The following is a 14,632-nucleotide window of genomic DNA, read 5'->3' on the forward strand; positions in this document are numbered from 1 at the left end:
GGCGCAGTGGTTTTTGGCTAGGTAGGAGTGTAACAAAACTATAAAATGAGCTTCGTTGTTGCCAGTCCTTGACCAGGAGGTATTTATGAAAGAATAAAGTAACAGGAAATGTACTATCAAGTTGTTATCTTGTGCACATCCGCCCTCAATACAGTGCTCATGCTTGTTATCTATTCATTACTGAGTTTCCAGCAAAGCATGGATAATTAGTTTTATTCAGGCAGCATTAACCATGACTAAAATCTTTAATAAAAAGCTGGTTTTTTTCTCAATTTCAAAGTGATAGAAGATGCATTTCCAGGAGTTGTATAATTATACTATAGATATTTTGGGAGATTTTTTTTACATAGAAAATGAATGCACAATTGTGCTCAAAATACTATGAGACGATGGTACAGAGTTTCCAGACGTTTTCCATATAATTACTTTGAGCTTTTGCAAGAAGAAGTGGAGGTGTTTACTTAAGGCCAGTGGTTTCCTACAGTGGCCGCAGATGTTCCAAGTGTATCACTCACTCATCAGGGATCCAAAATCATCACACGTTTTTACACTGCTGCCTCTTGGCTCCGGGGTACCGGGTTCAGTTCTGGATTGGGGTGTCTGCTGTCAGGAGTTCTCCCGCCTCTCTCTTGTGGGACGTCTGCAGGTGATCCGATTCCCTTCCAGGGACGTGCTGGTTGGGCATGGTGAGATTGCCGTCGCATCCAGGGTGTAACCCCACTCTCGGGGTTAGCTGCCAAGATCCTTACCAGGAATAAACAACAAGTAACAGGATCATACATTAAAGGCGGAGGAATAAAAAATATGTCTGCACAAAACAATTACCAGTAATGCCTTTCTAAGCATTTTGCTTTCTAAACTGTCTGTATTCACACAAGTGCAAGATGGGGGCAAACAACCTAATTTATAACCTCACATTTGAAACTTTTCTTCCCACGTTTCCATACACCAGCCCCTTTGTTCCTTAAAAAACATTAACACACATTGACACTATAACTTAACAAATGTTGATATGAACACAGTGTGTGGTATAAAGACTTCTTCAAAACACCTGGGACTTCAAATTACATTACGAACTACAGTGCAGAATATCTGGACATGCAATTATGAAATGAATCTGGCATTTGATAGGTTTTCATCAGAGTCAGTGTCAGGGTTCTCTTGTTTTTCTCACCTGACTTTAGAGGCAGTAAACAAAGAGCTCAGATCCCGCCACATCAAACAACGCAGCAGTCTGATCGTCGACTCCCTACGTATTGTTTGAATAGAAAGTGAAATATTGCGACTGACAAAACCACCTCTAGCGCACAGAACCCTAAAATTAAAACTGTGTACCTGGTTCCCCTTGGGTAGTTCAACCAGTAGTTGTGCTCTTTCAAATCCAGGTTGAACCTTATGCAGACATTGTCATTAACCAGCTAGGATTGGGATGTGTAATATAAGGTTATTATATAGCGCTTTTCTGGAGACTCGCGTTACAGGTAATGGGGATCCCCTCCACCACCACAAATGTGCAGTCCCACCTGGATAGTGCGCCAGTACACTCAACACACACCAGCTCTCAGTGGGGAGGAGAACATAGTCGATGAAGCCAATTCAGAGAGGGGGATTATTAGGAGGCCATGATCGGTAAGGGCCAATGGGAAATTTGCCCAGGATGCCGGGGTTACACCCCTACCATTTTCAAGAAACATCCTGGGATTTTTAATGACCAAAAAGAGTCAGGACCTCAGTTTTAGGTCTCATCCGAAGGACAGGACCCTTTTATATGATATATAAGATATATTATAATGTATCATTTTTGCTATAATATATGAGTATGTTATAGTATAATGTAAGCACAGCAAGCTAAGACAGAGCTCGCTGAACCCTGATAGAGCTGGACGTGCTTGACTGGTGCATTTGAAATGCAGCACAAATAAAAGACCACAGCTGGCTGAGCACTGCGTGTCCCGGCAGGGTTAGAGCAAGGGCGCACAGCACCGTGGGGCTCTCGGCGATCCTGCTGGGCTTCATGAGCCTTGGGAAGTGTCCACACGTTGGCTGCATGTTTTGGAGGCTGGTGAGAGTGGTTGTGATCCGGCCCAGGCAGGTGTAGGAATCGGGACCGTGGGTTGATCGGCAATGGATTATTCCGAATCTATTAAATAAAACCCAGCTGGCAAGTCAAAAAGTGCTTCCCCTCTCTCATCGATGAATAACTCTCTTGTCACCTTGTGGAAAATCACAAGTATATGAATCTGCTAACACAGGAGGACAGCATTGCAGTTGGTAACTTAATCCAAATAAAACCCAATATTTTAACTTGAGCAGCTTAGGCACTGCACAGAAACACGCGTTAAAACTCCTGTGTTAAATACAGCACAAAAAGGACAAAATCCCAGAACACAGGCCCCAAGTACAGTACACTCTCTGCTTTCAATCCCAAAACATAATTTTTTCCGGCAAACTTCTATTTGACCTTCAAACTTGAAACATATGTTATTCATGCACACGCTAGGAAAGAAAAAAACAAAACACAAAATAAAGACTATTGCATGTACTGTATAGCCTTTGCAGCTGCACCCCAGACTCAAACCACTGTTGCAGGCAAACCTCCAGCAGCCCAAGCTGCACAGCCTAAAGGAATGCCAGACGCTCTAAGCCAAAAGCCTGCTCCCCTGGCAGGGGTGTCTGCGCGCTCCTGAGAGGCCCAGCGAACTGATGTCACCCCGGCAGGGTCGTCCGGCACCATGAGCGCCGTCAGAAATGAAATCTAAATCCCCGCGGACAAAAAAATTTCCAAAGATGTACAGTAGTACAGCCACAACCATGACGGAATGACCTTTAGAGGTTTACATTTTGGAGTGTAACTATTTCCGAAAATAATACTATCAAGCTTGGATTCGCAGCAGTGACAATGCAATCTTTCTGCTTTGTGCCTCGGGTGTGACATATTTGATCTGAATAAACGAAGAATCGCACATTGTGGCTGAGTGATGGCGATTGTAATGTATTTACATTTGATATCAGATGACTTAGCTCATTACATTCGCTGAATATAGATTTAGAGCTTGGAGCAAGCCGTGCTCATTAGAACATTAGATGGAAGATATTCGCACTGATATTGGGCAGGGCCTGAGCACACATTGACTGCTTTCTAACTAATTCTCCCTTTCTGAGTTGTTCTTAGTCAATTAAGCTTCCACTTCTCAAGTGTGAGCGACAGCAGCCTTTGGGCAGTTTTCTTGACATGTGTGTGTTATGCTCCCAGTGATTCTTGGTGTGCCTATTCCTAAATGAAGAACTAAGACTAATGTTTTAACCAGTGCATTCTTTGTGGCTGAATTCTAGGCCATAGTCCATCTACATTTATTGACATCTCCATCAGTTCATCGTTAGTTAGAGATAACGGGATACGATGATACATATTTCAATGCGTTGACTGCATCTTTGAATTGCAACTAGTAGATTTTGTGGAGTACATTTACAGTGCCTTGCGAAAGTATTCGGCCCCCTTGAACTTTTCAACCTTTTGCCACATTTCAGGCTTCAAACATAAAGATATAAATTTTTTATTTTATGTGAAGAATCACCAACAAGTGGGACACAATTGTGAAGTGGAACGAAATCTATTGGATTTTTGAAACTTTTTTAACTAATAAAAAAATGAAAAGTGGGGCGTGCAAAATTATTCGGCCCCCTTGCGTTAATACTTTGTAGAGCCACCTTTTGCTGCGATTACAGCTGCAAGTCGCTTGGGGTATGTCTCTATCAGTTTTGCACATCGAGAGACTGAAATTCTTGCCCATTCTTCCTTGCAAAACAGCTCGAGCTCAGTGAGGTTGGATGGAGAGCGTTTGTGAACAGCAGTTTTCAGCTCTTTCCACAGATTCTCGATTGGATTCAGGTCTGGACTTTGACTTGGCCATTCAAACACCTGGATACGTTTATTTGTGAACCATTCCTTTGTAGATTTTGCTGTATGTTTGGGATCATTGTCTTGTTGGAAGATAAATCTCCGTCCCAGTTTCAGGTCTTTTGCAGACTCCAACAGGTTTTCATCCAGAATGGTCCTGTATTTGGCTGCATCCATCTTCCCCTCAATTTTAACCATCTTCCCTGTCCCTGCTGAAGAAAAGCAGGCCCAAACCATGATGCTGCCACCACCATGTTTGACAGTGGGGATGGTGTGTTGAGGGTGATGAGCTGTGTTGCTTTTACGCCAAACATATCGTTTTGCATTGTGGCCAAAAAGTTCGATTTTGGTTTCATCTGACCAGAGCACCTTCTTCCACATGTTTGGGGTGTCTCCTAGGTGGCTTGTGGCAAACTTTAGACGAGACTTTTTATGGATATCTTTGAGAAATGGCTTTCTTCTTGCCACTCTTCCATAAAGGCCAGATTTGTGCAGTGTAAGACTGATTGTTGTCCTATGGACAGACTCTCCCACCTCAGCTGTAGTTCTCTGCAGTTCATCCAGAGTGATCATGGGCCTCTTGGCTGCATCTCTGATCAGTCTTCTCCTTGTCTGAGCTGAAAGTTTAGAGGGACGGCCAGGTCTTGGTAGATTTGCAGTGGTCTGATACTCCTTCCATTTCAAGATGATCGCTTGCACAGTGCTCCTTGGGATGTTTGAAGCTTGGGAAATCTTTTTGTATCCAAATCCGGCTTGAAACTTCTCCACAACAGTATTACGGACCTGCCTGGTGTGTTCCTTGGTCTTCATGATGCTCTCTGCGCTTTCAACAGAACCTTGAGACTATCACAGAGCAGGTGCATTTATACAGAGACTTGATTACACACAGGTGGATTCTATTTATCACCATCAGTCATTTAGGACAACATTGGATCATTCAGAGATCCTCGCTGAACTTCTGGAGTGAGTTTGCTGCACTGAAAGTAAAGGGGCCGAATAATTTTGCACGCCCCACTTTTCATTTTTTTATTAGTTAAAAAAGTTTCAAAAATCCAATAGATTTCGTTCCACTACACAATTGTGTCCCACTTGTTGGTGATTCTTCACATAAAATAAAAAATTTATATCTTTATGTTTGAAGCCTGAAATGTGGCAAAAGGTTGAAAAGTTCAAGGGGGCCGAATACTTTCGCAAGGCACTGTATATATTAAAACCATAATTCTTTATTTCAATCACACACTGTACAGCAACAAACCCTTTGCCGATACCCATTGTCATAAACAATATTTCTTGCAAGTTCTTCCCAATACCAACTGTCAGCACTGTTGTCAGAGCTGTGTAATATGTTTGAGTGAAGTTAAGTAACGATTTGATTGACTTTCAAAAGAGTAGTTGTGGTAAAATTGTGCTGTCTTAAGACCCCATTAGATAAAAATTCACTGTTCAACATTAGCCTTAGGTCTATGGCCCCTATAATGTTTTTTACTGTTTTTAAATTTTTAATTACCTGACAGTCTAGTCTTAGAGTCATAAAATGTAATTAGATACTGTAAGTGGCCCTTGGACTCCAACAGAAGTTCACATGTTGTACAGATGACGGAGAGCCATCACTGGGAATGTCAAACTAATCTGAAAAAATACTGAACCACCTATACATTTTAAGCAGTCTCAGATTTTGTAGTTTGTCTAAAACAACTCCTCCATATTTTAATTTGTTTCCTTTAAAGCATTTATGAGCTAGAAAATATTTTCTTTTGTGGTTTCTTCCTCTCTATGAACTGATCATAAATTTAACTTATGAAATTACAAAACAAATAAGCTTCCTTTTCATTATATAGTTTTATTCTTTGAAGTGTTGTAGATGATTATATACTGATGCCCAATGCAAACTTAACAGTCTACCTTTAATTTGAGTAGTTTTTTGGGAACAGACACAATACTTTTTTAAATAGTGAGCAGATAAGTTTATTGATTTAGTGGGATTGTTTTCCTGGCATAAAATGATATTGAGTTTATTTTTATATTTAATAAAGCACACAACATTATTTCAGTCAAGTTAAATTGACTAAATTGCACATGATTTCAAAATTAGAATAAATGGATTTGCTATGCCCCTCCCGAGCAATAAGTATTATCTGGCTGGAGTCAGAATGACTAAATGTACTGTAGCCTGACTAGTCCTGGGAAATAAGGAAACCAGATCTCTGTGTGACACCCTACATCGTGAAAGACAGAAGATCGCTACACCAGCCCAGGACTCTCACACCTGAGTGATTCCTCTGTTCAATTATTTGCACTATGCATTAGGTAGAAAGAGAAATTGTCACAAAAACGTTCTTTCCGGACCCTATGCAGACGACACGATCCGGGGTAGAGTGAGGAAAACACGGGGAATAAGGCATGCGGGAGTCGAGAATGAGAACAGGGGCGTGTCCACGGTGCGCTGGTGTTGGGGGGAGGCGAGACCGAGGCAAACAATCCAGAGCCGAGTCCAAAAGGGGGCAAAAGTCCAAAGCCAGGCGATCCATCCAAGAAAGACGAGATTAAAACAAGAACCGGGTCGGGACCGGCACAGGAACGGGAACAGGAACAGAAACAGAAACAGAAACTAAAACCTTGACGGGACCAGGCGCTTCCAGAGCCCGGAAAAGAGTGAGTGCCCGGCTTTTATAGGACGAGGGGCAGGAACCGGAGGCAGGTGCAGGGAATGAGTACTGAACAAGGAAGGGCTGGAGTGTCCTTAAGAGGAGAGGTTTGCGATCGTGACAGAAATAACACTATTTGCAACGTTTGAATAACTATGGAGTTTCACCTGGAATTAAGGGCTGTTAAGGGTAGCAATTTGACTGATGGAAGAGGAAGGAATGATGTTCTTATGGCAGAAATACAGGCGGGCTGTTCTAACTCACTGCTAAACACTCCTCTACCCTTGACAGGTATGGTAGAAGAGAACATGAGTCAAGACGCTGTGGCGAGCATTGGCCTGAGCGTCGACTTATTCACCCCAACCTGACGGGCCAATGGAAGTGTGAGCATGCACAGAAAGCTCCTCTTTCACACAGGAATGCGTTTGGCGCAGATTGAGGGTGTCTTAAGGGCTCACTGATACGTGTACATTGCCCAGGTCTTTGAGTCAATGGTTTTTCTTGGTAGTGCAAGCCAAGATGGAAGTGTTTTTCCAGCAGGGACCATGCAAGACCACCTGGTGCTAGGATTACAATGACACAACGCTAAGCAAATGAAGACAGGGCCAGCTGTTCCGTCTGACCTGAGGCTCGGTGCCAACTCACCAATGCCATCAACAGCAGAGCACTATAACCATTCCAGCCTGGCCAGCTGGAGAGAGCTATGATATTGGTCCATTGAACAGTAATCTATGCAGAGGCTGATCAGACGCTATCCATTAATGTTAAGGGGTCATACCCTGTGCTTACTTTGCAAATGCTTTCATTTTGAAAGCATCACATTTCATAATGAAAACTTATTATGATTGTTTTGGCTGCGGTTTTTCACATTGTCTGTGAAATGTTTGAAAATTCTGATTTCTGCACTTAAAATTGACTTGATTTTCTGTCTTTTGAGAGTCACCATGCAATATCGGGGTTGTGAACTTAAAAAAAATTCTGAGAAGGTTTTTGCTTTTCTTTCCAATACTGTGAAATGTTTTCCATTGTATTTGAAACTACCCATTTTATGGGTAACGTGTAACTGCATTTCCTTTATTATTTAAATGCTAATGATGCAGAGCCACATTCAAAATAATTAGCTTTGAAGTAAATAATGCTCCTGAATTGCTTAATATGAAAAAGAGCTTCATTAATGTAATAAAACCTGAGATGCGCCCAGCATCTGAGCCTAGTTTTACTTCCAAACAATATTGTTGCAATTTCCTCTGTCAAAAAATGTAAGTTTTTCCTGGCTATTTTTGCATGCTCACTTGAGAAAGTATTTCATTTTGACTGGGGTTCCAAATCACTCTTTCAGAGTTTGAGGGACTAATGCTGTTTCTTGCCTTCATAATCCTGTATGTTTTTCCTGGGTCAAAAAACAGTTTAAAAACATAACAAACGAGGTTCTAAACCATTGGTGTTCCCATTTGCTTAAAGACAATGTGTAAATGTGTAAAATAACCTCATTTTCAATATTAGGGAAGCCAACAATTCCAGCATGTGAATCATACATTTATTCCACATTAGGATTTGTCGTTTGTTTTTTTCAGCAAACAAATAAGTGCTTGCAATATGATCAGTGTCATCGCAAATGAGAACAGTATATTTTTAATCATACATAGTAGCTCTCACAACATGCTCCCACCAGCCCTGAAAAAGAAAACACGAGTTTGGAAAGAGGGTACATATCAAGTAAGTCCCTCTGCTCTAAACCTCGACATATAAAATCCCCAAATCTTGTGTAATGTATTGTGTAATGTGTATCTGGTTTATGTATAAGATTATAGTAAATGCAGCCTTGGAGGTGCAGACCATTGACACTGAACTGCTGTGTGTTTGAAATAACATGGTCCTGCACACATACTAATACACATTTGTTGTGATAGACACTGCCAGGAGATTCAAAGACAAGACAGACAAAAGTGGCAAAGGGCACCCATGTTTTTTTCTATCCCACTAGAAAAAAAGAGAATGAACTTGAAATCTTATTATTTGGTTTTATTAAAGCTTTTGGAGCTCTGTAAAGTATTTATATCAAGGAAATAAAAACTGGAACAAAACTAAATTTGTAATGATAAGAGACCCCAATGTTAAACCCACTAGAAGCTGACTTTAGGGCCTGTCAGTTACCTGGTGGGATTAACATTATTAAACAGTCTGCAGCGATTGAATGGGCAGAGTTTGCCTACAATAAAACAGTTTGTGCAATACCCCCTACACTTTTGCCATACTTGTACAGTTCACACTGAAAAGAGAAGAAAGAGAACACAACGTTTCGGCTGGCTCCACAGCCGAAACGTGTTTTCTCTCTTCTCTTTTCAGCATGGAATAAACCTATTACTTGTTCCTTTGCAGCTTACGCATGCTGACGCAGCTCCCCACCTGAACCAGCTCACACTGAGCAATTTTACTGGGTCATTGGAGCCACATCTCAGTAGAGTTTCATGTTTTTTGAGTAACAATGTGATTAAGGCCAGATCCAATGGCTCTGGTTTCCAGTCCTTTTCCAGGGAAGCGCTAATCATTTTCAAAGTGGGGGGGGGGGTCATTAATTTCTCAGCAAAGCATTTAAAAAAGTCTGGAGGAAAACATAACTCTGGTTCTTCCCCATTAAAACTGCATTCATCTCCACAAAAGCAAATGGGAACCCTAGAACGTAAAAATGTTAAAGGACATTTTTAAGTCCTTTAACTTAAATGAATGAGAAGGCCATTCATTCTAACAAGACCATTTCATAGTTGGTGGCAAATTGATCCAAGAACCTCACCCAGCCCTTTCCCGAACAGAGGCCGTGTATCACTTCAATCACCTGGCTGGGGAGCTGGTTCCACAGCCCTTCAGGTGAAGAACTGCCTCCTGCTCTCTCTCTTTGACACCCATTTTCCACCAGTCCCGCATCTATCCTATAGGATCCCACTTTCTTCGCTCAAAATCAGCTTAGATGCAATTTCGGAAATCAGTGGGCATGAAAGCTTTCTTTTTCGGGCGATGTCCTCCTCCGTGTGTTGAGTAGACGGACTACCGTGTGAAGACCGTCGCCGGAAAGATTCCTGTGTATCAGATAGACTTCTGGCTGTTTTTCTACTCTCTTCTTCTTTCATCCCATGACGAAATACGTACCGGCGTTGTAGAAGACACTATGAATGGGTTGAAAAACGGTGCATGCATTTGATTATTTCCCACCCACGTATAGCTTTTATTGCACTGAGAATACGCAAACTTGGGATACCAAAAGCTTTAGATTAGACCAAGCAGATTCTTTGTCCAGGTGCTGATGTTTAGGAGTGAAAAGCCTTGAGGCTTCTGCCAAAAAATCTAGCAGGACAAAAAGCTGCTGTGTTTTCTAATCTAATCAGAATGTTCTATGGAAAATACATGGGTGACCATTCTGAAATATTGAATTTAATTATCACCTGTACGACATTCCCTGTCAATCTAAGTTCACCATTCCCCAGTTTGGTCATGGTTTCTTTCTGTAATTAAAATAAACATGCGTGCTTTTAGTTTGTCTGTGATATTTATTGACCGATGTACATAGAGTATTTTTGTATTTGAAATACATATCCTAAAAGTGTACTGGCTGGGAAGTTTACTATAAGATTATTAGTAACTTTAAAGTGAAGACCAGCTGTATTTGATGAGAATGATGAATATAAACAAACAAAAATGTAATTTACAGCTGTGGATAAACTTGAGACAAACTGCTGATCTGATTCATTTGTACTGGAATGAGCATTTTATCTACTTATTTCTCCACACAGCCTGGGTATGATTTGCACCTTTAATTACATGGAAGAAAAAAATGATTGACTGCTTTGTTAAAAGCTATGGATTTTATCCACATTTTCTAGAAATACTGGTAGCATTATATTTTCAAACTGTTTACAACTGCTCAGCCATATTAAAAATGAAATATGCTGCAAGTGTGATTTAGGATAAAAACGCATTAATGATAGATCATTTCATGATCATAAACAGAGAAGCAACAGGGTATAAAATGAAGGCAGGTTATAAATGGCATGTCACATTTGAAACACCTGGAACTAGAACCTAGGAGCTTAAACATATTAATAGTGCAAACGCTGGCACAGGTAGACAGTGTTTAGTACAGATTGTCTGGTTCTGTTCCAAGGCTGATCTCAGTGCTAGTGATAATGGAAACAGTACAACTGCTAGAAATTTCAGTAATTTATGGTTTACTGTTGAACAGTGAGAGCTGCTTACTCAAAAACATATGCTTCTCACCATTTGGGTTTACAGTTTATAAAAGAATGCCATTCCCATTGTCAGATCAATAATAAAGAGAACATTGAAAGGGATGTTGTGCTTTTTTGTATAAACTATGAAGCATAGGAAATATCCAGCAGAATAAATATCAAAATCACATTTGCAGACAATAATTTTATTATTGGCTCAAAAAGATTAATCATCCAGATAAAAACAGCTTTCCAGCTGTGGAGCACAATAATGAGCTTGACAAACTTATTGCACATTTACAAGGTTCTTGTAGGTCATGTGTTCCACTGTGAGAAGTATTAAGGTTTTGGAGACAAAACTGTGTCCATGTTTCTGAAGCTTCATTAGTACATGTGTCTTCCCAGTGCAATGTTTAAAGCACAGTGTCTACAGTGGGACAACAATACAGTAACAATACAGTTAGTAAAACAGAATTAAAATCAATACAGCATCTGTTTTTTTTTAAAAATCAACAGTTGCAAAACTGAAAACAAATGTTATTGGCAGTGTGTAAAACAGGCTTATAGAAAACACCATTATCAATGTAGTGTTAAATCTCAGATTTATTTATTTAATCAGATGAAGGCAAGCGGATTTAAACATACTCAAATTGGGGTGTTAGTCTTTCTACAAATATGCAAGTACCAAGAAAGCAAATTGTGTATTTTTCTTAAATTAAGATTTTGTAAAAGACCCCTGATTCATTGAAAATGGAAGGGTGGAGTAGTCCGCTTTCAACTCTGCAATATTAGAACTCCTTCCAAATCGCTCTACTGTTTGGGTGGAGGTTTGTGGTATTAAAAATGTTTTTTTCCTTATCCATGGGTTATTTCTAATGATTTTGCAATGCTGCAATAGCCACCCAGGTTTTTGATTAGTTTTTTTGGAAGGAGGGCAAAGTTATAATCCCCTGACACCAAAACTGAGCAAATATAACTTGTGCACTGCAGAATATTTCCTCAAGAAAATATTGACTAGAGTTCAGCTGATCTGTCTTGCCATGCACTCCCAGCTATCCAAAGATTGCAGATTGAAGGAAGGATTTCTTAAGGAAGCACAGACATATTTCAAGTACTAACAGTAACTAAAGCATTGCTCTGAAAAAAGTGCTTTGGGAGCTTCAGACTAATGTAAAGATCAAATCACTTTATTAGCCATATACAATTTCTTGCATTAGGAATTTGTTTTTTCACATACCCCAGCTTGCTCTCCATGAGACACACAGACAGGGAGAGAAGCTGGGGGTCAGAGCACAGGGTCAGCCATTTATACGGTGCCCCTGGAGCAGCTGGGGTGAAGGGTCTTGTTCAGGGGCCCAAAGGAGTAGGATTCCTGTCCCGGCCACGGGATACGAACTGGCAACCTTCTAGCTACAGGCACAAATCCTGAGCCACAGAGCCACTGCTCCACCCTCAGTAAAGTACAGTAAAGAGGAATTGTAGAAGAATAGCAAAGGAATGTGCTGACACTCGTGCTGCGAGTGTCTGTGCCTGAGATGGACTCCCCATTGCTTGCTGGGATAGATTCCGGCACCCCCACGACCCTGAAATGGATAAATCGGGAAGAAGATGGATGGATGGAAAATGGAGTTGTAAATTGAAGGAATCAAAATTGTCTCAAGCGTGTTAACAAAGGAGAACATACAGTAAAGAGCATCCTTTTGGCTGAGGAAGGACACCCCTTGGTTTTTGAATAATCTCAACATTACAGCAGACATGCTACAGGAACCAGGTGCTCTCAGAACCAGCTGGATCAGGTGGCAGGTTTCCAGCGGGACTTGAAGAACTGCAGGATGCCACACATGTAGCCCTAAGCAGGACCTTTCATTTTCAGCAGGCTCTTGTGACAGGGGTGTGTTTAGAAAATGGCAAGTGTTAGACCCGTTCGTGAAAAAGTGAACTACAGACCAACCAGTCTTGCATCTCCTTTGTGCTTATGATGCATCGGCATTAGAAGACCACCTACTGTATATGGTAATAATGTCAGGAACTTTTAGCATGGATTTAGAAATGCAGGTTTTATTTGACAGACTTGTGCGATGTCATCAAACCAGCAATGGTAACAAAGGACACCAGTAAAACTTCAAGTAACCTAATGCTACTGGAAGAGTTCTGATTGAGCGATGCTGTTGTTCTGCATTATGGTATTGTACTGTTGCTGTATTGTAATTTTGTCGCGTATGTTATGTTTACGAAATTTTGAAGTGCAAGGCAAATTCCCTTAGAGGCAATAAAGGTCAATTCAATATTAATTCAATATGATGCTTTTCATTTTCCAAAAATCTTCCACAAGGTTCCATTTCAAGCTGGGAAGCTGTAGGAATCCATGATCCAGGTAACATACGCACATGCATCAAGAGCACAGTAAGTCACAACATGTGGAATGATTTCTAATTGTTCTGAGGTTATTAGAACCTTGAGTACCACAAGGAGCAGGTTTAGACCTGTTGTGCTCTCAGCTTTACATAAATCATCCAGATTTGTGTACAGTCAGCAAACCTGTCCCATTTACAAATGGCACAAAAATCACAGGAAAAGCAAACACTTTACGAACAGCAAAGGTTTGACAAAAAAAGGCTTAGGTCTTCCAGGTGTAGGCAGACAGATGTTTGATATTGATACACACAGGGCATTGAGTACAAAAAGCAATCATAAATCATAATCATAAATATGAGGTGGGTGGCATTTATCCTGAGGAAGCTACTCATGAAAAGGATTTAGGTATTATGTAGTTTTCTCAATATTTACATCTAGTCAATGTGGGGCAGTGGTGACAAAATATCATATTAGGATATGTACAGTAGTGAAGATATGTAGAATTCAAACAATGCTTAGATAAGACCTCGGTTAGAAAACAGTTTGAGACACCACATTACAAAAATTATATTTCTGCTGTAGAATCGGTCCAGCAAGAATTAATCACTTTCCTAAAAACAATGTGTTACACAGACTGGTTAAAATAACATCATCTCGTTAGTCTTCACAGGAGGAGATTGTGGTGGGTCTGGATACATATGTCCTTGTTAAATCTTCAGAAGCAATAACAAAGTCAACACAGAAGACCTCATCAGGGCCAATAGGGAATGAGATTCCATGGACGAGTCAAAATTAAAATAATACTGTTAATTATTAATGGCAAAGTGGTGCATGAGCATATTCCTAATATTCCTTGATTCAATTAAGCTCAGGGCAGTCACTTAAATAACTTCATCTTCTTATTAGCTTGTTGTGGACTTTTCCTCATATTAAAAAGTTTTCATGACTAAGGAGAGCTGTGCTAGTCCAAAACATACAATAAAAACACTTCGGTAACGTGGGTGAAGTAGATTGAAGGGACAGTAACACTGTTGACTATTCCAGCCGCAACCTCTCCTTTATTGATAGGAACTCTGCATATTTTCTCAGACTTCTGGCTAGGATCACAGCCTCATGGATGTGATGGGTAAGACGAATGAAAGCAAACACCCGCATATAAGAAAGTCAAGTGGTGATGACTGAATTGTTCTCTAATGAGCCCATGTAATTAGGAATGGTGCAGGAACAGAACCACAGCATACCTTATGGATTTGGGACTCAAAACAAGACAGCCTCCAATTTAAATACCCAAGACTCGCACCACCCAAGTAGCTGTCAATCAGATGTATTTGTATTCCTCTTCTGCCAGATACTGACTGTGCCTGAAACAGAACATCACACTTACACTTCCTCTGTGGCTGTGAAAGACGTATATCATATCAGGTTAGCATTCACAAACTCTCTTGGAAGACTGTTAACTTAATATATCAGGTTCCTCTGGGGCAGTGTTAATCTTGGCCTTGACAAATCCTTAA

The sequence above is a fragment of the Lepisosteus oculatus genome, chromosome 6, assembly GCF_040954835.1.
Source record: "Lepisosteus oculatus isolate fLepOcu1 chromosome 6, fLepOcu1.hap2, whole genome shotgun sequence".
Classification (NCBI taxonomy): domain Eukaryota; kingdom Metazoa; phylum Chordata; class Actinopteri; order Semionotiformes; family Lepisosteidae; genus Lepisosteus; species Lepisosteus oculatus.